Source organism: Balaenoptera acutorostrata, chromosome 18 (genome assembly GCF_949987535.1).
Source record: "Balaenoptera acutorostrata chromosome 18, mBalAcu1.1, whole genome shotgun sequence".
In the NCBI taxonomy this organism is placed as follows: Eukaryota; Metazoa; Chordata; class Mammalia; order Artiodactyla; family Balaenopteridae; genus Balaenoptera; species Balaenoptera acutorostrata.
Genome location: NC_080081.1, coordinates 69,876,895 through 69,904,123, shown reverse-complemented (window position 1 = coordinate 69,904,123; position 27,229 = coordinate 69,876,895). Strand labels below are relative to the sequence as shown.

General features: G+C 36.2%; 1 protein-coding gene across 6 annotated transcripts in view; it reads left to right on the top strand.

Annotated features, from left to right (window-relative positions):
- Positions 1–27,229, top strand: part of NBEA (neurobeachin) — a 631,767-nt gene that overhangs the window by 33,138 nt on the left and 571,400 nt on the right. The window lies entirely within an intron of this gene.

Sequence of the window (27,229 nt, the reverse complement as noted above, 5' to 3'; positions counted from 1 at the left end):
TTGAAATTTTTATCAGTTATATATACAAGTAACATTGTTATATGTTCCTGATGAATTGGCCCTTTTATTGTTATGAAATGTTCTTTATTTATGGTAATACTCCTTGTCTTGAAGTCTACTTTATCTAATACTTACATTGTTGCACAATCTTTGTTATTATTAGTGTGTGCATGGTAAATATTTTTCTATTTTACTGAAACAGCATATAGCTGAGTCTTTTTAAAAATTTAAAATTCATTTGATATTCTGCCTTTTAATCGGAACATTTAGTTCCAATACTATTTAATGTAATTACTGATATTGTTGGACTTAAGTTTTCCATTTACAGCTGTTTTTTGGCTGTTTGTCCCCTCTGGTTTTTGTTTCTGTGTACCTCCTTTTCTGTCTTCTTTTGGATTAATTGAATATAATTTTGAGTTTCATTATTTTGACTATTTTTTTAGGCATACCTCTTTGTATTCTTATTTAAATGGTGGTTCTGAGGTTTGTAATATGTATCTTTAACTTTTGACAGTCTACTTAATGTAGTACTCTGTTGTTTAAAAAATTGTAATCTTGCAATCATAGAGATCCATTTATCCTCTTCCCCCATTTTTCTGCTGTAGTTATCATATGTATTATATCTACATAATGTATCCCCACCATACAGTGCTATAATTTTGACTTTGAGCATTCATTTATATTTTAGATATATGGAAAATAAATGTATTCTTTGATATTTACCCACATGTATACCATTTCTGGTGTTCTTCATTCCTTCCAGGAATTCTAGTTTCCACCTTATATCATTTCTGTACAGCTTGAAGAACCTTTTAAAAGCATTTCTTTTAAATACTAGCAACAAACCCTCTTACTTTTTTTATAATATGAAAATGTTTTTATTTGGCCTTCCTTATTGAAGAGTATTTTTGCTGGGTATGGAAATCAGGGTTGACAGTTTTTCTTTCATCATTTTAAAGATGTTGTCCCAGTGTCTTACGGCCTCTGTTTTTCTCCAGTGAGAACAAAGTAGTCATTCAATCATTGTTTTTCTGTATGTTATGTGACTTTTATTCTCTGGCTGTTTTTAAGGTTCTCTTTATTTTGATTTTCATATGTTTGACTGCTGAAACTTGTTTTTTTGTTGACCTTTTTGAATTTGTTAATTTATGTTTTTCACCAAAGTTTGGAAAATTTAGTCATTGTTTCTATAAATATTTTTACTTTTCTGTTCATTTCCTCTTCTTTTATTGGGGCTGCACTAACAGTTATGTTAGATCTTTGAACTTTGTCTTATAGCTCCCTGTTCATTTTTTCCCAATCTTTTTTTTCCTTTTTTCTTCAGATTATTTAAATTGATCTGTCTTTAATTTCACTGACTCTTCTTTTCCAATCTGCCGTTTAGTCCATCCTGTGAAAATTTCACTTTAAATACCAGAGCTTTCAGTTCTATATTTTGTATTTGGTTCTTTTTTAGTTTGTAGTTCTCTGCTGAGATTTCCAATCTTTTCACTTGTTATGACATTTTTAAATAGCTTCCTTGAACATAGTTATAATAGCTGATTTAAAATCTTTTTCTGCTAATTTCAGCATCAGGGTCATCTCATTGTTGGTTTCTATTGATTGTGGTTTTTGTTTCTTTTTTAAGATTTTATTGATGTGGACTTTTTTTTTTTAACATCTTTATTGGAGTATAATTGCTTTACAATGGTGTGTTAGTTTCTGCTTTATAACAAAGTGAATCAGTTATACATATACATATGTTCCCATATCTCTTCCCTCTTGCATCTCCCTCCCTTCCACCCTCCCTATTCCACCCCTCTAGGCGGTCACAAAGCACCGAGCTGATCTCCCTGTGCTATGTGGCTGCTTCCCACTAGCTATCTATTTTACGTTTGGTAGTGTATATATGTCCATGCCACTCTCTCACTTTGTCACAGCTTACCCTTCCCCCTCCCCATATCCTCAAGTCCATTCTCTAGTAGGTCTGTGTCTTTATTCCCATCTTGCCCCTAGGTTCTTCATGACCTTTTTTTTTTTTTCTTATATTCCATATATATGTGTTAGCATACTGTATTTATTTTTCTCTTTCTGACTTATTTCACTCTGTATGACAGACTCTAGGTCCATCCATCTCACTACAAATAACTCAATTTCGTTTCTTTTTATGGCTGAGTAATATTCCATTGTATATATGTGCCACATCTTCTTTATACATTCATCTGTTGATGGACACTTAGGTTGCTTCCATGTCCTGGCTATTTTAAATAGAGCTGCAGTGAACATTTTGGTACATGACTCTTTTTGAATTATGGTTTTCTCAGGGTATATGCCCCGTAGTGGGATTGCTGGGTCGTATGGTAGTTCTATTTTTAGTTTTTTAAGGAACCTTCATACTGTTCTCCATAGTGGCTGTATCAATTTCCATTCCCACCAACAGTGCAAGAGGGTTCCTTTTTCTCCACACCCTCTCCAGCATTTATTGTTTCTAGATTTTTTGATGATGGCCATTCTGACTGGTGTGAGATGATATCTCATTGTAGTTTTGATTTGCATTTCTCTAATGATTAATGATGTTGAGCATTCTTTCATGTGTTTGTTGGCAATCTGTATATCTTCTTTGGAGAAATGTCTAGGTCTTCTGCCCATTTTTGCATTGGGTTGTTTGTTTTTTTGATATTGAGCTGCATGAGCTGCTTGTAAATTTTGGAGATTAATCCTTTGTCAGTTGCTTCATTTGCAAATATTTTCTCCCATTCTGAGGGTTGCCTTTTGGTCTTGTTTATGGTTTCCTTTGCTGTGCAAAAGCTTTTAAGTTTCATTAGGTCCCATTTGTTTATTTTTGTTTTTATTTCCATTTCTCTAGGAGGTGGGTCAAAAAGGATCTTGCTGTGATTTATGTCATAGAGTGTTCTGCCTATGTTTTCCTCTAAGAGTTTGATAGTGTCTGGCCTTACATTTAGGTCTTTAATCCATTTTGAGTTTATTTTTGTGTTTGGTGTTAGGGAGTGTTCTAATTTCATTCTTTTACATGTAGCTGTCCAGTTTTCCCAGCACCACTTTCTGAAGAGGCTGTCTTTTCTCCACTGTATATTCTTGCCTCCTTTATCAAAGATAAGGTGACCATATGTGCGTGGGTTTATCTCTGGGCTTTCTATCCTGTTCCATTGATCTATATTTCTGTTTTTGTGCTAGTACCATACTGTCTTGATTACTGTAGCTTATGTGGACCATTTTTTAAAGTCTTTTATTGAATTTGTTACAATATTGCTTCTGTTTTATGTTTTGGTTTTTTGGCAACGAGGCATGTGAGATCTTAGCTCCCCGACCAGGCAGGGATCGAACCGGCACCCCCTGCATTGGAAAGCAAAGTCTTAACCGCTGAACCGCCGGGGGGAAGTCCCGATTGTGTTTTATCTTGAGTATGGACCTCATTTTCTTTGTTAATTGTATGTTAAATAATTTTGGATTGTATCCTTCACACTGTGAATAATGCCATGTGGAGATTCTGCATTTTGTTATGCTTTTCTGAATTTTACTAAAAAAAAATTAAGATGTTAGTTTACTTGGCTGAACTCAAACTGCAGAACTCTGTCTCTCATACAGTTGGCAGCAGTTGAAACCTCATGAACTTGAGTGGTTCATGATTCAGCCAGACATTTGCCCAGAGTGTATTTGGGGCTTCCTCTCTCTAGTGCTCTTCGCTTCTAGAATTGCTTCTCTCATGTTCAAACTGCTGTGATTGTTCCTAACATCTGGTTCATGATGTAGATTGGGACCTGTTCCTAAACTAAAAGTCATCAGAAACAGAGAATTTTACATAATGCCATTACTTTTTTACACCTGTCAACGTTCTTCCTTTATATGTCTGGCTTTGGTTTGTTCTCCAGTGCCTTCAAATAGCTGTTTTTTTAAAATATTTTGTCTAGCATTTATAGTTCTGATCTTTGCTGTGTTAAGAATCATTCCACCATTATCAGACCCTGCCTCTATCCTAAATTATAAAACGAACAAAATAGTTTACTATACCATTAGTTCACTCAACAAATATCACAGAGTCCCTTATGTGTGTTTGACAAGTGTTGGAAATGCAAATATTAAAGACATAGACCCCTCCTCTCAGGGACCTCACTTGTTTATAGAAGAAACAAATATAAACAAGTGTGATGAATATAGATTCTAGTTGGAAAGAAAGTAGCAAAGGAAGTGTGATTGATTCTCACTGGGCTAGGGAATATGGGCATGCTGGTGGGGGGATGTGGGAATTTAAGGAAGGAATGCATTCTGAAGGAATATTACATCTTGCTTGGAGTTTGAAGGATTAATAGGTGTTTTCAGGTAAATGGGGTGGGAGGATAGATGGACTGTGCTTTCAAGTGTCATTTTTAATATAAAGACAAAAGAGATCATGTGAAGCGTAGAGCCAAGTCTGGTTGGAAATTTAAAAATCATCCTTAAATTCTCTTGCCCTTCCTTCTTCTATTATGTCTGACTTTATGATTTCCCCAACTTAAATAATTGGGTGACTGCCCCACTCATTTGCTGATTTATAAAATTCCAATATGAATTGGCCAGTTTCCTCTGTGTTCTACAAATACTTCAGATTAGCACTTTAATGGCCCAGAAACTGGGAGGAGTGAGAGCTAGAACATAAGAAGTGCTGGTCCTGAAATTTGTCAGGTTTTCAAACAGCTGAGACAGCAGATGTACAATAGATTGAAACCCATAGATCACAGTGGTAAGCTTCTGGTAAGAATTAATTTTTGTTTGTGAATTGATCAATCAACAGTGTTAAGGTCTGTGATCAGCTAGTTTATTTTAATTCAGCTGTTTGTACCAGAGATCCCTCCTTGTTCTATTTGTACATAAATTTCAACAGATATTCATTAGAGGCCTGTTAGTACCTTTTACTTTTGCTAACAGTTACTGGTTCATCTTAATGGCTAGATTAACTGTCTACATTAGTAGTTGCTGGGCTCCTCAGAAAATTGTCCCTGAGAGCCAAGGAAATCTTAACCTTCCATTTGGGGAAGGTTAGACTCAATTTTGAAATCCAGGGTCCCTTAGTGGGGAGAAAAGGAGCTAGAATGAAATAAACAAATCAGCAAGTGTTAACTTTTTGACTTGGTTAAGAGGTATTTGAGAGAGGAATAGCATCCTTCAGTGGTTACCCATTGCACTTAAGGTAAAGCTAGAAATTCTTAGTATGACTTTAAGCCCCCCACACGATCTGATACCTGCATAACCACTCAGTCTCATCTCCTGCTACTCTTCCATTTATTATTCCTTCCTCTTCACCCTTGCTCTGTGAATGCCAGCCACACTGGTCATCTTTTATCATCTTTTATTAGAGGTTCTTCCTATCCTAGGACTTTGATAAGTCCTATTACCTCTGCCTGAAATTCTTTTTCTCTTTTCTTTCATCTTCCCTTCATTACTTTCTCCTTTCCCAATGATCTCAGCTAAATTTTTAAGTTTTTCAGTTATTTCATAGCCTCTCCAAATAAAGTTTTAGGCACTAATAATCTGCTTCAGTGCTAGAATTTAAGGTCTACGGCACCAAGAGTTTTTATGTTCACTACTGTATTTTGAGCACCTAATATAGGCCCTTGCATATAGCAGACGCTCAGTAAACATATGAATGAATAACAATGAATAAATCCAGATATGAATTGATTATTCGGAATTCCGTTTAGCTAATTTTCAGTGAGAAGTAAATTTTTGAAAATTAGTGTGAAGAATTTATTCCTGCCTGTTCTTAATCAGAGTGAGGAGGTAAATCTCTAGAACTAAATAACCAAGATATATGGCAAGTGCTTTTAGAGATTTATTGTCATATTACTTGAGTATGATCCCTAGTTACAACATAATGAGTAGTGCCTAACAAGCCTCGTGCTTATTATGTAGATGGTGCCTGGTACATACCCTGAACTGAAGTAAGTAAGAAGTATGGTAATTTTTTCTATACTCTTCATTAGTTAGATTTTTAATTTTTTTTAGCTTAATTCCATCAACTCATATTCATAACTGTAGCTTCTGATAGGACTTCATTCTTAGGTTTTGGTTTTACAACACTAGGTAGGGGAAAGTGTTCCCACCCAGACATAACATGTATTTCCATAAACATTCAGGTGAAGTTGATACAACTTCTTTACATAATACCTGCATAAACATTCCAACGTTCATATCCTGTCATGCTATCCATTACATTTTTACATACTCTGAATCTAATTGTAGCCCAAGTAAGGACTTCATCCATGCGTTTTGGTAACCACAATTCATGAGACTTATATAAAAGGTTTATGGAAACTTTTCTATCACTTATCAGTTTACCCACTCTTGTGTAAAAGGCTTTGGTTCTCATTCAGGGATTGAGCCAAGGGACCCTGGCCTTTTGTCAGTCTTTATTTTGATTAATCTGCATAAGCACTGTCCCAAGGTATTGCACATCAGGTTTCTGATTGTAATCTCTGCCTTCCGACTTTAAATTTTTTTCCAAACTGGAGTAAATGGGGTGGATTTGTTTGGGGCCCTTTGATGTTGGGGGACCAGCAGGGGTCTTTATCTCACCCAGCCTTTGGTAATGCTGTATTAAAACCTCATTTTTAACCTCATCAGTGTTTGTTTTATTTATCCTATTTCTTAACAACCTCCAAAAGATTTCCACCCTACTGAGATGTCCTGTGGCTCTTCCTTTTTTTGTTTCTTCTTTGTTTCACCCCTATCAATATTTGCTTTATTCACCTTATTTCTTTTTTTTTTTATTAATTTATTTATTTTTGGCTGTGTTGGGTCTTCGTTTCTGTACGAGGGCTTTCTCTAGTTGCGGCGAGCAGGGGCCACTCTTCATCGCGGTGCGTGGGCCTCTCACTATCGCGGCCTCTCTTGTTGCAGAGCACAGTCTCCAGATGCGCAGGCTCAGTAGTTGTGGCTCATGGGCCTAGTTGCTCCGCGGCATGTGGGATCTTCCCAGATCAGGGCTCGAACCCATGTCCCCTGCATTGGCAGGCAGATTCTCAACCACTGCGCCACCAGGGAAGCCCTGAGTCAGCAAGTTTGATAAAGTTTCTGGAACTGTGTTTTGGTTCATCAACAGTATGGTTATATATGGGATGCCCATGTGAAAGGGGCCCCTTAACCACTGCATTTACCATGACCTAGGTAATGGGCATATTCAGTGGGTGAATATCCCTGCCATCATAAAGCCAGTCCAGCATGGCTTGCCTGCAAAGCACATCAGCTGCTTCATCTGGGGTATTCCACTTAATATATATGGGTGGTGATGGACAGTCCCCCTTCTCAGGGTAAACAGCCCTTACAGTGGCTTTTTAAAATCCAGTCTGCCATACTGGCTGTTTTCTCAGGAATAAGCTTTTGTGTGTCTGGATCACATAGTGATCCCACATAGTGATCCATAGTGAGCTGTGGGTCCTGTATCAAGCAGACATGCTCTTCCACTCTTCATCATTCACAACCAGAGATACTCCTCTTAAATTAGTCACTCTCACAAGCCATTTTAGTAAAGGTTATTCAGGAACCTGATGATACTGATCCACAAAATGAAACAACTCCTTCACACTATACTGCCTAGTTTCAGTACTTTCTTCTTGGTGACCAGAGGTCTTAGGGGTACTTTCTGTTGTCCTGCATGCTTTTTCCCTTTGGGAGCAGATTTGAGGGCTGTGCCCAGAAGGAAAAATCTGAACTTGGTCTCTCAGGGTCCAACTCAGCACTCTTTATTTTAGCTGTTATAGATAACAATAACCAAGAGATTATATATTTCATCTTTTTCTTACTAGTTTGCATTTCCTTATGCATCCAGTGAACCAGCTCCCATGGAGTTGGATCCATCTCTGAATTCCTTTGGTAACTTTTACCTTTAGTAACTGATTGTAGCACAGCTTTGCTCCATACCATAGTTGACCATGTGGCCACCAAGGAATCAAAGGTTCTTCATCAAAGTCTCTTTCATCTTTTCTCTTCCCAAACCATGTCTCGCTGAGCCAGGGCCATTCTAGCAGATCCCACTTCTCTGTCACGAACTATCATTCTGACACCAATTCAGATTCTGATACCAATTCTGTTGTAGGTTTTTTCCCCATACCACCAAGCAATTAACTCAGTTCTGACACTGTTTACTCGGAGATAGTATCAGGCCCCCCAGGTTAAGGGCTCAGTTTTACAAGACTGCCCTCCTTCCCCCTCTACATGCTACTCTTAAGTCCAGGCTGTCACTTGTGCTTCTCATCAACTGGCTATAGATTGGAGGTTTTAACAACGTCTTCCCTGGGTTTGATTAATTTGCTAGAGAAGCTCACTCAGAAGTCAGAGAAACATTTTACTTACTAGATTACTGGTTTATTAGAGAAGGATATAACTCAGGAACTCCTGGATTGAAGAGATGCATAGGGCAAAGTTTTGGAGAAAGTGGTGTGCAGTTTCCATGCTGTTTGCACTACACCCCCTGAATTTCCAGGTGTTTATCAACTGGAAGTTCTCCAAACCCATCCTTTTGGTTATTATGGAACCTTCATTACATAGGCATGATTGATGAAATCTTCAGCCATTGGTGATTGAACTTAACCTCCACACTTCTCTTCTCCCCTGAGGTTGGTGGGAGGGCTGGACTCAAAGTTCCAACCTTCTGATCTGTGGTTGGTTCCACTGGCAACCAGTCCCCACCCTTAGGTTACCTAGAGGCTTCCCCCAAATCACATTATTAACAGAACAAAAGACACCTTTATTGCTCTCTTCATTTAGGAAATTTCAAGAGTTTTAGGAGCTCCATGCAGGGAATGACAACAAAGACCAAATATAGTTGACCCTTGAACAACGTGATTTGAGCTGCGTGGGTCCACTTAAGACGTGGATTTTTTTCAGTAGGAAAGACTATAGTAGTACACTATCTGTGGTTGGTTGAATCTGCGAATACAGAACCTTGGTTAGAGAGGAACCGCAGACACAGAGGAACCACGGATACAGAGGACTGACTATAAGGTATAAGCGGATTTTTGACTGCGTGGAGGGTTGGCTCCCATAATCCCTGTGTTGTTGAAGGGTCAAGTGTATAAATTTCTTATTATAAATCACAGTATCATCTTAGGTCAGCTCTCAAAAAGCAGAAACTACAATATGTTCAGGGAGAAAGAGACAGACACATTTAATAGTCAGAGACTTTAATACTTCTCTCTTCATCCAAGACAGATCATATTCATGAAAAATTAGCAAGTATGTAGACTACCTTAAAATATGATCAAGAGTGCATGTTATTTACATCAAACTCTTAGCCCTGACACTAGGGTACTATATTTCCTTTTTAAGTACACACAGAATGTTAACGAACATTGAACAGGTCGGAGGCAAACAGAAATACTCAGTGATTTACAAAGAATAGAGATAATGAAAAGAGCATTTTCTGATCACAATGCAATGTATTAAGACTGAACAACTCAATCCAAAAACAGCAAGAAAGGAGAAAAATGATTCATAGAAAACCTTGGATAAATACTATCAAATGACAAAGCTAAAACAATTTAACAATGAGTTCGATGTACTTTATTCAAAAAAAAGCAGTGCATGGGTTGAGGGAGTAAGTTCAGAGCCTTACAAGCAGTGGAGCTTTTTCCAGAGGGATTTTGGGCAAGAGGGATTTTTATAGAGCACTAGTAGCTGCAGTGTAGAAAGAAAGCATGATTCCTGGGGATGCATATCTGTCATTATTTAGAAAGACTAAGGAGCAAGGAAATAAGTATAGAGCCCAGAGTTGGCTTGGCATTTGGAGTTCAACCGACTGGATATACTGCGTTTGTGGTCAAGGGGAGCATTTACAGGAATGCTGAAGTTTGGTTTGCTGATGTGGCACATTGGGCAGAAACTGCTCCATCTTGGGCCTACAAATTTATTTCAACAATAGAAAGCACAAAGATGATAGAAAAAAACTGATGTGTTAGTGATCAAAATAAGTGGTAGTGGAGTGTGTTTAATAGTACGTGATTGAGGACTTCCCTGGTGGTCCAGTGGTTAAGACTCCACGCTTCTACTGCAGGGGGCACAGGCTCAATCCCTGGTCGGGGAACTAAGATCCCGTATGCTGTGCTGTGTGGCTCCCGCCCCCCCCCCCCCCCCCGCCAAATAAAGAAAAAATTCAATAGTACATGACCAAGATTGTAATGTGGGGAAGAAAAGAAAATTCAGGTATATGCTTTTTATAAGAGATGTGTGGTTGATAAACAGATAGAAAATGAGCCAGGTGATTAGCAATCCTCTTCACCACCCCCCCAAAAACAAGTTAGACAGTTTTATTACACATACACGAATTTAGTTTCAAGATAAAAAGGATAAAGAGGGTCACTAAATGATTATGTTTCTGTTCACTTACATGGAAAGAATGTAAGTGATTTTAATTCCACCAAATTTGTGATTGTATGTTCCCATATGGTTCAGGAACGTGACACCTTGAAATTTTCATCCATGTACATTTTATTCCTTAAGTTGAATTTGGGTCTGATTTAGACTTAGTAGCATGCTTTATCTTCTAGTCTAGATATTAAGGCTATTCAAGTCTTTTGTGAATTGCAGGATATTTGAAATATTTTGCTGTGATGTGAAAGCAAATAAAAGCACACACACACAAAAACAAACAACCATAACAAAACACTAGGCAACTGGACTTGGGTATGCCACTACCAAGCTTTGTTATTTCCTCTTGAATAGTGTCTTGTTCCATTAATGCCTTTTAAGACCCTGATGTCCCATTTGGGAAGCAATTCTTGTGTGTTCGGGATATCTCTATATGTTCGCCACTGTAGAAAATATCAGTGCACTTATTTGATTTACACAGTAGCTTATTTGTTTCAGCAAGTGTATCATTGAACAAAATGGTCATGGTATTTCCAGTGGGTACATGACATTAAAAAGGTGCTATCTGGTTGAGGATCCAAAATAAAGAGAAATTAGAATAACCAGTGCTTGCTTAGAAATTGCTCATCTAAAAAAGAGAGTAATAGAACAAATGATGTGAATTGCAGTTAATATAATGCAATTATGCACATGATAGAATCAAAATAGAGCCACTGTCTTTATTTTAAAAAAGCTTAAGAGAATTAAAAATGATTTAATGTTTTATCATGACATATTATCTTTCCCCGTTTTTCATTATTTCATTTGTTATATATCCATCATGCATTCAGCTAATACTGATTACCATTTATGTGTCAGGCAATTGTTACAGGTAAAATGGTGAACTGTATTTTGGAAAGACAATTCTCCATGTTTTTTTGGGGGGGGGCATATTTTGTATCAGTGTTTGTTCTTTTCAAGGATTTTTGAATCCTTGAATCTTTTCATTCTTTTCATGGATTTTTGTATAGTAAACAGCCTTGAAAGAGATATTTAGGATACAGGGCAGATTCGTTTCCTAACCATGATAATAAAGATGTCTCCTTCTAAGGCAGGGGTTGGTCAGGCTTGCTAGCAGCCCCAGTAAAAGATTGGAGTTTTCTGCATGTGCAGCAACTGCCTGGGCTTGCCTCTGCCTCAGCCTTGTGGGACTTTGAGGGGCAGAGGGAACCAGTACAGACTTGAAGCTCCTACAACCTGCTGTGCTTGAGTCATAAAATTCGTTGTCTCTGACCCAGTAGCCTCCTGTCTTTTGTCAACATTTATGAAATGGGCAGGCTAATTCGTTAGCTTGCAAGTAGGGCAAAATCTCAGACCTTTCATAGTTCTTGACCCAGTAGATTCTGGGTTTTTGATCTTATAGGATTTGTTTTCTAGTGGAAGAGACAGACTGTGAAACAGTTAATTGCACTGTGATAATTGTTGTGATGGAGAGTTATAGTTAGTTTGGAAGCACCTAGCAGAAACACTTAACCCAGCTAACCTAGTTAAGGAGAGTCAAGGAAAGCTTTCTGAGGGAAGTGACATGATGAGAACTAGCGAATAAGTTAGCCAGGCAAAAGACAGGGATGGGAAAGAATTTATACTTCTTAAAGTGTTTGTGCATGATTGCCTTATGCTTTTCTTTATTTTGTGTTTATGAATTATTTTGCTATTCACATTTTAAACTCCTGGAATACAGGTACAATTTCATATCTCCCACAGGTTTCATTCTGTTCTGTTCCCTCATGTTTAAGGTATATTTCTTCATTTCTTGTAAGCTGCATCTAGTTGAGTGTTTTATTCTTAAAAATATATCCAGTTTGACAATCCTTGTCTTTAAATTGGAGTGTTTAATCTCTTTACATGTAATGTAAATACTGATGTATTTGGCTTTAAACATATCATATTACTGTTAGCTTTCTATTTGTCTTGCCTGCTTAGCATGTTTTCCTCATGTTTCTTGACTTTTTCTGGATTTAAATATTTTTTATTATTTTTCATCCCCTCTATTAACTTTCAGAAGTATGTTATTTTGCTGTTCTTTCAGTGGTTACTCTAGACATTATAACATACACCTTTGATTTATTAAAGGGTGAAATGAAATCCATTCTTTTTCTCTCTCTCCCAATTCAGTGCTGTTGTTTTCATTTATCTTAATATTTTATGTCTTTCTTGACATTGTTGTTACTGATATACACAGTAAATATTTATTTAGATTGACCCATATTTTTACCCTTTTCCTAACTTTTTTTCTTCCGGCCCCTGTGTGTGTGAAAATGTTTTATTTTCCCTTCATTTGTGAAGGATATATTTCTGGATATAGATAAAAGTTGGTAGTTTTTTTCTTTCCTCACTTCAAAGATAAAAATGACTTCTTTTGTTATTGTTTGACTTCTGTAATTTCAGTTTTAAAACAATACGTTGCTGCCTTTTTAAAGGTAATGTGCTTTATTCTCCTGATTACTTTTTAAGATATTTCTTGTCTGTGTATTTTTAGCACCTTTTCTCTGATGTGCACGGGTATGATTTTCTTAGTATTAGTGAACTGAATGATAGAAGTTATTCTTAAACCTATGGCTTAATTTATTTAAATAGCTTTGAAAATTTCTTTACTTTTGTGTGTTCAGATAGTGCCACCTGTCCTCTGGATGTCTAATTATCCGTATGATGGGTCTAGTCATTGTATTTCATATCCTTTTTTCTTCCTCTATTTTAATCCTTTTTTTTACTTTGTGCATATGTCTGCATTTTTTTGGATGCATGTTCCAGTTCACTAATTCTTTCTTCAGCTGTTTGTTATCTGCTATCAGACTCATCATTGAGTTATTAAAGTCAGTTATTTTATTTTTCAGTTCTAGAAAGTACATTTTATGCTCTTATAGTTTCCTATTAGCTGCTGAAATCCTAAATCTTGTTGTTTAATTCCTTGAACACATTAGTTACAACTAGTTTAAATTCCGAGTCTCATAACTCCATTATCTAGTCATCTATGTATTTGCTTCATTATCTAGCTAATGTATATGTCTGTTATAATATTTTCTTTGGCTTTCATTCCCATCTTATATTTTAATATGACTGGCTACTTTTGTGTGAGGCCTGAGTAAAGTACATAAAAAGTTGTGGAGCTAATTTGAGGCTTTGTATGCTGTTATCTTCCTCCAGGGATTACTTTTGGTTTAGGCTAGCACCCATGCTTGAGACCCTAGCAGTCTTCGATTGTCATAATCTAATCAGGAATTGAGATGATGTGAATTTGTACTTAATCTCTGCAAGGGCTTTTCTATTTCTTTCTTTTTTAAATTGATATAAAATCCACATTACACAATTCACCATAACCATTTTAAAGGATACAATTCAATGGCTTTTAGTATATTTACAATGTTGTACAACTGTTACTACTGTCTAATCCCAGAATATTTCCATCACCCCAAAAAGAAACTCTGTACCTCCCAATCCCCTATCTCTCCATCCCAGCAACCACTAATCTACTATTGTTCTTATGGATTTGCCTATTCTAAATGTAATCATACAATATGTGGTCTTTTGTGACTGCCTTCTTTTACTTAGCATGTTTGGACTTTTTTTTTTTTTTCCACCTTACTCCTGGGAAGTAGCTTTTCATGGTAGCAAGCAAGGGGTCCTTGTTTGTAAAGGTTCTTCTCTTGTAAGTCTCTGAACCATAGTTTTTGTCTCACTATTTCCAGGTGTATGTGAAAATTTATGTTCAGGTTCTCAGCCTTTCAGTTGTTGCTTTTGCAGTGACCATTTGCCTTGAGGGGAAAAATAACTCTAATACTGGGATTTTTTACTTCTCTGAGCTTTCTTCCTCTCTGGATCTGTCTTGGCAATTCCTCATTGTCTTGGGAGCTCCTGATGTCTTCAAATATTGTTTTTATATTTTGTCCATTTTTTTTCTAATTCCTAATGGGAGCACAGTGGGGTTGGGCTCTGTAAGTTTTGCTGAACAGCTGAGTTCATTTATTCAGCCAGTATTTATTGAATGGCACATAGGTGCCAGGGGCTAGGGTGTAGCAGTGTACAAAGCACAGAAAAGTCTCTGCTCTCATGGTGGTGACATTCTAGGGGTGGTATGAAATGAGCATACACTAAAATACATGATATGTTAGAAGTCTAACTTTCTGTGGAGAAAATAATGTGGGAAATAAGGATAGAGGGAGTTCTGGGGTGTTAACTGTTTTAAGTAAAATAGTTTCTGGAAGCTGTCTTTGATAAGGTGACCTCTGAAGAGAGACCTGAAGGGAAAGAGCCATGTGGATATCGGGGGAAGACCACGGCCGGCAGAGGGAACAGCAAGTAGTCACAAATGCGTGGAGGGTGTCAAAACAATAGTATGGCTGGAACAGAAATGAGGTTGGTAGATTAGATCTGAGAGGTAGAGGATGGGGCAGATTATGTAGAGTGCTATATGAGTTTGGACTGTATTGGAGCTGAGTTGGGAAGCCATTGGATTGTTTTGAGCAGAGAGACATGATCTGCTTAGCACTCACATTGATCCCGTTAAAACCTGTGTTGAGAATAAATCCTGGGTTGTGAGGGTAGACACAGAGAAACCATTGAGGAGGTTCTTTCAGTGACCCTGATGAGAGAGAGAGAGAGAGAGAGGGAGAGAGAGAGAGAGAGAGGGAGAGAGAGAGGGAGAAATACTGTTTCAGATCATGGCGGTAGCAGTTAAGTAGCAAGAATTGATCAGATTCTAGATATATTTTGAAGGAACAGCTAACTGGATTTGCTCGACATTTGGATTTGGGCATGCGAGAAAGAGAGGAGTCAAGGATGACTGAAACTTTTGGCCTGACTAACTGGAAGAGTGGAGAGTCGCCATTGACTGAGACTGGGAAGTTTGCTAATGGATCGAATAGCGGGGTGCGATGGGAAGAAGATCAGGAGTTTGTTGTTGGCCCTGTTAAATTTTAGATGTTTATTACCCATAGGAGAGGAGATAACAAGAAATCAGTTGGATATATGAGGCTGCAAATGGTCTTAGCTGAAGATATACATTTGTGAGTCAGCAGTATCTAGTTAGTATTAAAAGCCATGAGATTGAATGTCCACTTAGTATGGACAAAGAAGAGACACAAATACTGGGATTGGGGCAATTCAAATTTTTTAAGTCCTGGGGATGAGGGGGCTTCAGTAAACAAGGGTAGAGAAATAGGCTAATGGCTGAAGAGTGAGGTAAAGTCAATGATTTTTTTTTTTTTTTTTGAAGAAAAAAACGCTTTTAGTGCATTTGCATGCTGATGGGAATAACCCAGTAGAAGGTATGCTATGGTGATGCAGGGGCATAGGTGGTTGGGAACAATTCACAGAAAATAAGTGAAATTCAAAGAGCTTATATACCCTTTTCAACAAAGGAAAGAGGGCTTGGACTCCAAGGGACGATACTTTGTAAGGAAATGACTAGGAAATATGTGGGAGAACAAATGGAAGATAAGGGTTATTTTAGTAAAGTTTGGTGTGTGCAGACTCATCTTGGGGCCAGCTCTCCATCTTCAGTGACAAGGGTTGCTCTTCTCACCCTAGCACCAGAGTGGTGGGATATTTATACCACTTTCACAATGGTAAATTTATGCCCTGCTTTCAGGTAGATAATGGGAAAGCAGAGGACTCTTCCTATATCTGTTAATTCTTAATTGCCTTCAGTTTTAAATAACCCTTATGCCAAAGTGGCATATTTTGGGGTGGCATATACTGATCCCCTTCAGTATGAATAAATGATTGACTACCATACACTGAAACTACATGAATTATTGCTCTTTTTGCTGTGATTTAATTTTCAGACAGTACAAACAACTGTTTGAATTCTATGTAAACAAATGTATTACATTAGTTGATGTAAATATGACATAAAAATGCAAACTTTATTTCAAGTAAAAATTGTTTTGATATTGACTTCTGTATATAGTTTAAGCTGTAGGTCAAGGAAAACTGAAGTAATTACCTACCCATAGTTGGGAATGCCTACGTGAACTAGATACTGCTCTTAATATTCCTTAGGATTTCTAAGAAATATTTATGGAAGCTGAGTTTAGGTATATATCTTCATTTTAAGGATTATACATTTTAGGCTACATGATGTTTTACTTAGGCTTAATCCTTCACAATTATGGTATTGTATTTATAAGGGAAATTACTAATTTTTATGCCTGTGTATGAAATGTGTGTTTGTGTTTTCTAAAAAGCAAAACCAGTACTTTCTTTGTGATAATTTACTATTTCTAAAAGTTTTGGGTAATTTTGTTTTTTAAATAATATTGCAATTATATTTTTAAATAATATTAATCACTTGTCATTTAGATCTGTTGATCAGCACATGGTACTAATGAAGTTAAAGTCATGAGTGTTGTTCCCATGTAAACGAGTAAGTTTTCCTCATTTTTTTCTGGGTGCCAGTCTCATCCTGGAAAAATAATGAAATTAACATTAATTGGGTACCTAGTCTAAGCTGGTCACTGTTGGGTACTTAAATGGAATAGCTTCTTTAATCATCTAATGTCCCTGTGAGATAGGTGGTGTAATACTGAGAAGTTACTTGTGAAACCATGAATTTAGTAAGTGGCAGAGTCAGGATTTGTTCCCAAGTTGGCCCAACTCCAGGGATTTGTATCATGATCAATTGTGGGTCAGTAAAAACCACTTTTTACCTAGCATTTAAAAATAAAACAGCGATTGGGCTTCCCTGGTGGCGCAGTGGTTGAGAGTCCACCTGCCAATGCAGGGGACACGGGTTCGAGCCCTGGTCTGGGAAGATCCCACATGCCGCGGAGCAACTAAGCCCGTGAGCCACAACTACTGAGCCTGCGCGTCTGGAGCCTTGCTCCGCAACAAGAGAGGCTACGATAGTGGGAGGCCCGCACATCGCGATGAAGAGTGGCCCCCGCTTGCCGCAACTGGAGAAAGCCCTCGCACAGAAATGAAGACCCAACACAGCCAAAATAAATAAATAAATAATAATAAATTAAAAAAAAAAAGAAAATGTACATTTAAAAAAAATAAATAAATAGAACAGCGATTATTTAGCCTCGTGTTAGTGAATTGTTCCTTTTCTTCTTCGTTAAGTGTCATCCTTAATCAGTATCTCCTTGGACTCTATCACTTCCTTTAATTAGCTTTTATTTTATATTCTGATTAGGAATTTGATAAATTTCCATGTTATGGGAAGAAGAGAAATTGTATAAAGAAGGGACTGCTTAGGATATTATGGAGTGGAACTAGAGGTACAAAGTTGAATGGCATTAGGTTTGCTCCTGATTCTGTACCTAAGGGATAGATTATTTTCATGGAAGAATTGGCAGGAATTCTTTGATCAAACAGGCCAAAGGACTATAAAGTTGAAAACTCTAAAAATGTAAATATTATTTTAAACATGCAAATCTCACAAAACTATATTAAATACTTGTTTAATAGATATAAATAGTTTCAAATATTACCGTGCGTCCTGTATAGGTGCTGCTCATGGATTGGTCAGTAAGACAAATGTGGGTCCTATTTTCAGGGAGCTTATAGTCTAGTGTTTATATAAAACTCCTGATACTAAAAGTTATTATAGTTCCCCCCCACTTATTTTTTTCCTCTGATTATAAAAATAAATGATTCTCATTTTGGAAAATCTATAGAATCAGAAAATATGTAAAGATAAAAAGAAAAGGTTTTATAAGCCCACAACTCAGAGATACACTTTCAGAAACATTTTAATTTAGTTCCTTTTTTCTCTATGTAAATTTATTAGCACAGATGGAACATATGTCTCATGAGAAAAAAAGTTTACTTATTTGCTATATCTCATTTTTAATTTTCAGAGTCTTTTCTCTTTTTGTCTGAGGATTGTGTATATTATTCTTTTTTCTTCTGTGAATCACATTATGAATTTATTTACCAAATCTATAATTTTTTGCTTTCTAACCCATGAAATTCTGCTTTAACATAATTTTTTTCCTCATAATTTACTCAGACTTGCTTTTTAAAAAATTTTCCCAACCTCTTGAGTTAAATGTTTGATTCATTTATTTTTTGTTTTTGTTGCTTCCTAATGAAAGCCTTTTAAAGGAGGAATTTCTTCTCATTAGGATATAAACAGTCCTTTGGGAAGTTACATTCCTGTCCTGGTTTGTACTGCCAAAAACCTTTTTATCTCATGCAGCTTCTGTGAATTGTAGGAATCAAAGGTTAATGTTCTATTGTTCTAGTCCAATATTTTTTTATTTCTCTCAAACAGAAGTTTTGTATCAGTGAATCATCTCTTTAGCTTTTACCTCATCAGGTAGTCTTTGCAATTTATTCAGTGCCTTCCCTGCAGTCTTTTGAAAATGATTTTACCCCCTTTGAGTCTTTAGATTCTAAATTCTGTCCTTGCTATATGATAGACACCACAGCTGTTGCATACATCACAGTTGTCTTCTCAATAGAGGTTGTAATACACTGTATCCTAGAACCAGAAGATTTTAGAGATTGTATAATTTTGGCCTAGGTGGAAACTGAGGCTCAGAGGAGAAATACCCTGAGGTACCTAGAATACTAAAGGAATGTACTTCTGCCCATAGGTTTTAGCAGAGCTTTGATTTAAAAGCAGGGATCTAGGACTTCCCTGGTGGCGCAGTGGTTAAGAGTTCGCCTGCCAATTCAGGGGACAGGGGTTTGATCCCTGGTCCAGGAAGATCCCACATGCCTCGGAGCAACTAAGCCCATGCACCACAACTACTGAGCCCACGCTCTAGAGCCCGAGAGCCACAGCTGCTGAAGCCCACGTGCCTAGAGCCCATGCTCCGCAACAAGATAAGCCACCACAACGAGAAGCCCACGCACCGCAACGAAGAGTGGCCCCCGCTTGCCGCAACTAGAGAAAGCCCACGCTCAGCAATGAAGACCCAGTGCAGCCAAAAAAAAAAAAAAAAAAGTAGGGATCTAGCTCTCTTCCATCTTACCAGTTCGGTCCTCATCAGTATTCCTGTGAGAAGGATTTCAAATAATAAATTCAGATAACTCAGGTAATTTAGATATTCAAATATTAAATAAATAAAAATTCATTCAGTAAAAAGGTGGTAGAGAAACTGTTTATTATGATCTAAGTGCTGTTGTAGAAGGATGAATTTGGCGGTGGTATTTAGTGGTAACTTGAGGTAGGAAGATACTGTGAGGAGGCAACAAAGCAATTTTGAAACTGCTTGGTGTGGGAGCTAGGAAAAATGAAAAAGGTCTGAGTCTGAGATATGAGTAAGAAAGAAATACTAGGGCTTGACATGAAAATAGCAGAAGAGTCACAGGTAATGTGAAGGCATCAAGTGTTTATGACTGAGCCAAGAGAGTAATTAATTTTATTTTAGGGAGATAGTTTTTAGTTTTTTTTAGTTTTTGTTTTTTTGTTTTTAAATTCATGATGTGTTGCAGAATGGATGATAGTCTTTTTCCAAGAAGTTGAAGTTTTGAGGGGTGTGTTTCATGTTATATATATATGCATTCTGTTGTAGCTGAAAGTCAACTCTAGGTTTAGTTAAAACTTTTTCTTGCATTGTTTTAATTTCCCGTACATTATATAGATTCTATGCCGTTTCCATGGGAAGGAAATTGTGAAGGTGCTTTCCAGTTTTGGCAGTTATGAATTGAGCTGCTATAAACATCTGTGTGCAGATTTTTGTGGACAAAATCTGTGTGGACATACGTTTTTTGCTCCTTTGAGTATTATATACTAAGGAGCACAGTTGCTGGATTGTATGGTAAAAGTATGTTTAATTTTGTAAGAAACCACCAAACTGTCTTCCAAAGTGGCTGCATTATTTTCATTCCCACCAGCAAACAATGAGAGTTTCTGTTGCTCCATATCCTCATCAGCACTTGATGTTATCAGTGTTCTAGGTTTTGGCCATTCTAATAGGTGTGTAGTGGTATCTCATTCTTGCTTTAATTTGCATTTCTCCAGTGACGTAGGATGTGGAGCATCTTCTTATATGCTTCTTTGCCATGTGTATATCTTCTTCAGTAAGGTGTCTGTTAAGATCTTTAGCATTTGTTTCCTTTTTATGTTCAGTGTTTTCTCTAGAGTTTACAATATGCATTAACTTACTCTCTACCTTCAAATAATATACTACTTCAAGTATAGGTGAAGAATCTTTTAGAAGTATACTTATATTTCTCCTTTCTTGTCCTCTGTGATCTTGCTGTCATTGGTTTTACTTTCATATGTGTTATAAATCCCTTAATGCATTGTTATTTTTGCTTTAGATAGTTATCTTTTAAAGAATTTTCAAAATGAGATAAAACAGTCTTTTGCACTTAACAACAGTCTTGATTTTGGCACTCTTCAATTTTTTTGTGTCATTTCAAATTTCCAGCTGGTATCATTTTCCTTCTGCTGGAAGAACTTACTTTAACATTTCTTATGGTAAAAGTCTGTGGGCAGCAAATTCTCTCAGCTTTCATTTGTCTGCAGAAGTTTCTACTTTGTTTTTATTTATGAAATAGAGTTTTCATTGTTAGGCTAGGAGTTAGAATTTAAAAGCATATAGTGGTTTGGCAATTAACACATTTAGTTTTCCTTCAAATGTCAATTGGCTCCTAGTAGCCAGGTGGATTTGTCATATATGTTTGGTATAATCATATAAAGCAATTATAAAGATGGTTATACTTGCTTTTGATAAAGTGCAAGTTGTTTAAAATATATTTTAAAGAAGGCACTTATTGTATGACAGTTATTCCCTTTGTTTCCTTCTCCCTTCCCTAGAGTTTTTATGGATGCTATTTACAGCAGCATTTGTTATACTCTTGGGTATAGTTATTCCTATACCACAGAAAGATTGTCAATATAAATTACTTGTAGAGAGGACTTGTGTGAAAGAAATAGGAAAAAAACAAGTAATTCTCTATTTTTCTTGCCTTGGTTTGTTGGCTGAGTTTAGGTTCATTAACTTTTATTATGTTCATGTCCAAATTATAAAGTTTTCCTGTTATTTACTGAACACTTATCTAAAAGTCATTTATTACATATGCTAATGTTTAACATCAGATTTTGAAGGTTAGACGACTAGTGGCAGTACATATTTATGTCTTGTGGGTGATCTCTCTGGTAATGATGCACTTCTTAATTCTTTATGATATTGACAAGACAAATTCTGATGCTGACACTAGCTTAGGGACCTTGGGCAGGTTACTTAACTTATGCTAATCTCAATTTCCTTGTTTGAGTTACTCATCTCCCAGAGTTATGAGAATTAAATGAGGCTATATGCATAAATTATGCAACATATAATTAATGTTCACAAAATGGTGGTTCTTAATCATGTTTTCACTTTTGTTTCTTTGTAAAATTACACACAGTTATAGCTTTATATTGAAGATCTGTTTAGAAATTAATAATTCAAGAGCTTCATAATTAGATTGTATCTGCTTCTAAAAGTAATTTGATTGGCTAACAGTAGAAGACATCTGTGTACTAATAGAAAGCAAAACATAAGCTGGAAGACAGAATAGAGGAAGGAGATAAGACAAAAGCAGTTATCAAATTTTGAACACAAAATTATTTTTTTCTTTTGATGGGCCATTCTTTCTTGTTTCTTTGTGTGTCTCATAATTTTTTGTTGAAATTTGGACATTCTGAATATTGTAATGTGGAAACTCTGGAAATTCTGTTCTTTTCCCTACTCTTGAGTTTGTAGTTGCTATTGTGTGTTGTTATTGCTGTTTGCTTAGTAGCTTTTCTAAATTATATTCTGTATTCTGTATAAGATCTGTATTCTCTGCCACTTTTGGCCATTGAAGGCTTTGTTCTCGTAGTTTGATGGGCAGCTGATGTTTTGACAGAGTTACCTTAAATGCCTGGAGCCAAGGAAAGGAAAAAAAGGAAAAGAAAATGCTCTTCCCCATCTTTTGCTCTGTGCTGGAGACTTCTTCAGTGTTTGGTCAGGCTGTTTACATCTCTACTTTAGCTTTTACTTCCTACTTGTGTAGAGCCTAAAGGTCAGCTACAAATGAAAGCTTAGGGACTTTGTAGGCCTTTTCTGAATGTGCGACCTGCCCTGGGCATACATGTGGCTTTCTGGATTACCCAGTATACATGAGAGCTTTTGAAAGACCTTATACCCACATTTATCTCCTTTCCCCACGTCTTCCTTCCCAGGCTTCCAGGTCTGTCTACTGCTTGCCCCAAGTGTTGGCTTGCCCCAGGTGCTGCAGCTAATACATGTGCCTTTAAATGCTTTCAGCAGAAGTGTTCTAGCTCTAGGGACGTTCTGAGTTGAGTGAAGCAAAGAAAATTCTTTGTGTCTATGCTTGAGGGAGCTGCCAGACAGGTTCAGACCTACAACTACAATTCTTTGAGAATAAGGTCCCTAGTGCTTCCTTTGGAACCAGCAGCCCTCACCACCAGTGCAGGCTAGCGTCCTCATGACTGTTGCCAATCTGAGGGATTGAAGGTGGGACGTGCCCCACAAAACAGTCGCTTCTTCCTCACCAAGTCTTCCCTTGGTTGTTGTACATTTTTGACTTGATTCCAGAAATCTTCAGAAGTTTATTCTGCCAGCTTTTGCTAGATCATTAGTTTTTTAGGGAGGACATAGCTGCCCACTCTGGTGTTTTTTGGTGACATCACTCCCATTCTTTTTCAAAGGAAGATATTGTAATTGATTTCACTTGAAAATAGTTAGAAACTGGAAGTGGAAATATATTTAAGCCTGATTTTAACAACTAAAAATTGTGTGTAGTGTACTTAGTCCCTTACTTAGACAATAACATGTCTCCCAAATTTTACCTGTGAAACCTTACATATTTTTTAAGTGGTAATAGAAGAAAAAAATAACGCAACCAAGGGGTATAAACAGGAATGAGGAAACATTTTCTTTGGCTTTGTGGTCATCTCTGGAACTTTAAAAAAGTTATATGGCATTAAGAGCAATTCATTGCTAAAAGAGAAAAGTAGAGTATGGTAGAAAGTCTTTGGCTTACAACCTGATGATGGACCATGAATTTGTGAAGCCCTCCTGCCAGCCTACTTACCTCTCTTCTGTCCTCTCATCCTGCCATCTTCCCATTCTGTGTTAAATATTGAATAATTTGCATGGGTTTGTCAGTGTGCTAGTGGCGTAGATATGGTTGATAGTTAGAAATGGTCCTTACCCTTACAAAGCTTACTGTAAAGTGGGGGATGGAAAGAAATCTGTAAACATCTAGGATATTCTGAAATGATTGCTGTGATGTGGATGGGTTGTAATGCGAGTTCAGAGAAAGGCAGTGTTTGTAGTTACTAGGAAGACTTTCTGGATTAAGTGGTATCTAAACTGATATTTGGAGGTTTAATGGAAGTTAAAATTAGGGGTTGGGAGAGAACCCTATTTCATGCATAGGGAGTAACATTATAAAGAGTTTTAGATGAAGTGAGAGATGGCATTGTGGAAATGTTTTTTATGACAGTAGCTAGGGAATGGAAAGTAGAGGAAGCTGAATGTGGGGTGTTGAACTGGGGCTTTATAAGCAATGTTATCTAGTTTAGAGTTTATCCACGGATTTGCAAAGATTTGCAAAGAAATCCAACTGGTTGATAATTATCCAGTTTGATTTAGTCTAATGTACACTGAATTATTCCATGTAATCCTAACTAATAATCTAAGATTTCAAAATAAAGATATTTAAAACTCTGTACTTAAAAAATAAAAGATACTTAAATTGCTAGTAATTATAAACCTTAGTACTTTCAGAAGATAATACATTTATATTCTAAATTTTTATCCAGTAATTTTTATGCTTTTATGTAAATAAAACTTAGTTCATTAAAAAGGCTCACCTATATTTATTTTATTCACTTATGACAGATTCTTGAGTAGGAAGGGCCCTTGTGGACCGCTTTTCTTGAATGCCAGTACCTTTTAGAATTTTAAGGAGAAGGCCTGGAGGAAAAGAAAACCCTTAACTGTGCAAATAGAGTGTCATATTGACACATTCAGATTTACAGGAAGTCTCAATTGATTTATAAATCTCATTTGTACTATGGTAACAGTGATTTTAGGTTTTGTTTTGTTTTTTTTGGTTTAGCTTTCTAGCCTGTCATGTCACTTTCTTTGTTTTTTAAAATGTTTTCCTGTGAGTTTTCTTTTTTAGTGTTTATTGCTAATTTTCCTGTAATTGAGCCTTCAAAGTCTTAGACATTCTTACTGAAATAATTTATTTAAATAACTTTAAATAAATTGGTTGTTTTTCTTTATTGTGATTTACTACCTCTTGATGTTTCATTTCTTACCCACAGAAATCATTTTGTCTTTCCTCATTTTACCCATACACTGTTCTCAAAGCACTAATTTCTTCATAGAGCTACTATGACACGTCCCATCTCTATTTTTTAAGTTTACACTCTTGACTTCATAGCAAGTTGTTTCGGTACATTTTCTAGTCTAGATTAGAATCCTGGATCTGCCACTTGCTCATGTGTGACTTTGGTTATGTTGCTTAACCTCATTTATCTTCAGTTTCCTTCTCTGAAGACAACTATGCCTTTTCCTCATAGGGTTGTTAGAGAATTGTTTAAATAATAAAGACTGACTGTTTCTACTTTTTCTTCTATGCTTTAGTTGATAAATATTGAACTGTTCATTACAAGTGAGGAATAAATATTTCCCTAATCTTGGAATGATAGTTCTGTAAGCAGTTAGCCTCCTTAACACTAATGTGTTAAAAATTATAATAGGGGTTAGAAAGACCGTCCAAAAACATAGGTCCACTCTGTTATAACATTTGTAATAAATATTTTTACAGCTTCTGGCAGTGAAATCAGGGAGCCATAACTGTGCTCTTTTGTAATTAAATGATGTATAGAAAGGGGCATTGTTTTTTTAACTGTGAAAGATAGAGCCTTAGGCTTCACATAATAGCTTGATTGTTAGAATTACACATTATAATTGTTAATTCCTTTAAAAGCAGACTATTTTTTGTTACCACTGAGCCCCTTTCTGTTATTTACACATTTGATAATGGTTCTTGGGTAGACCAGATTTTACTTAAGCATTTACAACTCATTAAGGAGATTAGTCTAAAAAATTCTTCAGTGTTCTCCCATTTTAGTGTATACTAATTCTTACAGAGATTTATTCTGAGTCTTATAGACTTAAACTTTGGTATCTACTTCTTTTAGTTCAGTCAGTAAGTTGTCAATTGTTTTTCAGACCTGTTTATTTCTCTGTGGTTCACTTCTGGAGAACCTCTTCTAAGTTACTAATCATGGGTTTACAAGTTTCACAGTAGTGACCCAAGTCAATTGGATATATAAATATGAAAAAGTAAGCAAGTCTTGGTGAGACCATGGCACGGTGAAAATGATGCTTGAGTTGGTTTTGCTAGATCTACAAGTTAATATGTAAGAGAGTGCACGATCTACAATAATTTAGCTTTTCCTGGAAACATAAGGTTTACACTGGCTGTTTCATGGTACTTTATATGTATGTGATCAGATGACTACAATTTTTAGCTCAAAGTTGGGGTAAGAGAACTGGTAATAGCTAACGTTAACTCCTTAACTGAATGCTAACTATATGCCTGACTTTGTTACTAAGTGCTTATAACCCAATTACTTTATTTATTTAATCTTTACAACAACCTTATTAGATAGGAACTTTTATTCCCATATTGTAGATGAAGTGACAGGCTTAGAGAAGTAGCGTCATTAAAGTGAGTGGTGCAGCTAAAATCAGAATCCAGGAAGTCTGAATTCAGAGCCAATCTCTTAACCATTCTCATAGCTATTTTTGTTAATAAACCAGAAATAGTAGGAGGAGTTGAAGTCGTTTCACACATAGAAGTAAAACCAACCTTTAACCAGAGAGAATATCTAGGTCAGTAAAAGGTCGGAAGTTAGCATAAGGGCTAGTTTCTTATAAAGTTGAATTTTGGAGCTGTTACAGAGAAAATATATATACAGAGTATAATATTTTACAATTTGAGAATATTTTGTTTTTAAATTCTTAAATTCTAGAAGACTTTTAAAATATTCGCTTCTTTGTCATTAGTTGCTGTGAGAATTAAGTTATTTACTATATGTAAAGCACTTAGAATAATACTAAATGGCATGTGAGGTTAGGTGGTGGTATTATTATTACCATTATTTTCAAATTTATATTATACAATGTGCTCATCCATCCATATTAATGAACACCTTTCATTGATGGAAAATTAATTTGACTTCTTGAATCTACTCTCTAGCCCCTGTCTGAGCCTAATTTTATTTTCCTTCGCTTTCTCTTTCTCAACTACTCACTATTTATGTCTTTTATACTTTATGTAATTTATAAGCCAAATGCAACCTTTTTTGGACTAAAGTAGAACATACGTAAATACATATATAGATCTTTATTTCTAGAATTTAGCACTGTTACTGCATGGACTTTTTCTTGTCCACAGATATATTTCGAGTTCTTAGAACAGTAAGTTCTAGTCTTTAATAAATAAAATATTTGTTGAATGAATGACTTCACATTTGTCACACATTTTGTATATGGCTATTATTTTCTGCCTAAATTTTCCATTCTCTAGATCAAAAAGATATCCAGTTTGTTAATGTTCTTCCTTAAGAATAGTACTTATTACTGAATAAACTAATTCATGTGAGATTTGATCAATAGAGAATAGGAGTATCATTGTATCTTTTATTCCATGTGTATTTGTCTATTGCTGTAGTAAAGTAGCATTTGGGAGGAGCAGTACTACTTTTGACTCACTTGGCATAATGCCACAAGTCAAATATGCTGCCATTAAATCAGCTTTCTTTCCCAGTTCACATGTTTTTTTAAAAAAATACTACTAGATATTACATATTTCTCTTGTAAGCATTTTTAACATTAATTCTGTTATTTCAACATTTACTGTAAGTTTGCTAATATAG